This window comes from Gavialis gangeticus, unplaced genomic scaffold, assembly GCF_001723915.1.
Source record: "Gavialis gangeticus isolate Ggan-Ray unplaced genomic scaffold, GavGan_comp1, whole genome shotgun sequence".
Taxonomy (NCBI): Eukaryota; Metazoa; Chordata; order Crocodylia; family Gavialidae; genus Gavialis; species Gavialis gangeticus.
In genome coordinates this window covers 165116444-165117782 of record NW_017729024.1, presented here as the reverse complement: position 1 = coordinate 165117782, position 1339 = coordinate 165116444, and positions in this window count along the sequence as shown.

Here is a 1339-nt window from a genome sequence, read left to right as displayed (position 1 = left end):
CCCCCCCCCCCCCCCATCCCCAGCACACAGGGCCAGGGTGGTGGGTCCTCCTCAGGCTGGGCGCGCAAGCATAGGGGGGCACAAGGTCCCACAGCTTGGTGCCAGGTCTGTGCTGCAGGCAGCCCCAGTCCCTGCCAAGGGGAAGCCAAGGGGTGACAATTTTGGAGGAATCATAGTCCACGGGACCCCGGGCACCAGCCAGGGCTGCACTGCGCCAGGCACTGTACATGTGAGACAAGAGAAAGCAGATAGTGACACTGGGGCAGGGGCAGGGGGGCTTGATGGACCCCCCTGCCCCTTCAGCTCTGGGATGAGGCCATGTGCAGGGCACTGGCACCAGCCTGGCACTGGCGAGAGGCTCAGGAGGGGCCACTGCATCCCCCATGCAGTGCTGGGGTGCTGCGTTGCAGGCACTGGAGTGGAGGGGGCACAGTGCATAGGCCCGTGTGTGCTGGGGTGCAGGGGCCACCTGTCCCAGGGGATCCGAAGCCAGTGGCTGTCTCTGGAGCACAGCAGGGACAGGCCCAACCAACCGCCCTGAGACATCAGAGGCTTCTACCCAGCCAGGCCTGAGCTGCCCCCTTCCACCCCAGAAGCAGGCGTCCGGCAGTGGTGGGGAGCTCGGGGTGTACCACTGGGGATCCAGCTGCCCCCAGCCACGGCCCGTGCAGAAACAAGCCTTCCCACCACTCCCCGATGTGTGGACACGTGTCTGTGTGCGTATACCTGTGCGCACATGCATTAGTGTGTGCATGCACTGGTGTGTGTATATGTGTGCACGCGTGAGTGTGTGCATGTGCATCTGTGCACGTATGTGTGTGCATTGATATGCATATGTGTCCATGCATTCATGCCTTTGTGAGTACATGTACTGCTGTGTGTGTAAGGACTGTTACATGTGTGCGCACACATACATATGTGCATAAATCTCTGTGCAGGTGTGCACATGTGCATGCATTGGAGTGTGTGCGCACTGGGCCTTGCTGCCCTGGTCAGTCTCGTGCATCTCCTGTCCCAGCCTCGCTCAGGATCCCCACCCCTGCCCGCGGCCCTCCTCCTCTTCAGCCAGCCCTTCCTCCCAGGTGGTTGTGCCAATGCCTACCCAGAAGGCTGAGCACGCACCAAACTCAGGGTACATGTGCCCCTCCCCTGCAGTCGCTGTCCTGGGCACACCCGGCTCCTCTGGCTGGCACCGAGAGAGCCCACCCCAGCTCAGCAGGCATTGCCTCTTGGCGAGGAAGAGGTTAAAGCTCTTCCCCCTCCCCCGAGGGGGTGCATGGGGCTGGGGGTGCATGGGGCTGGGGGTGCACGGGGTGGGCTGCGAGGGGCCAGCCTGACC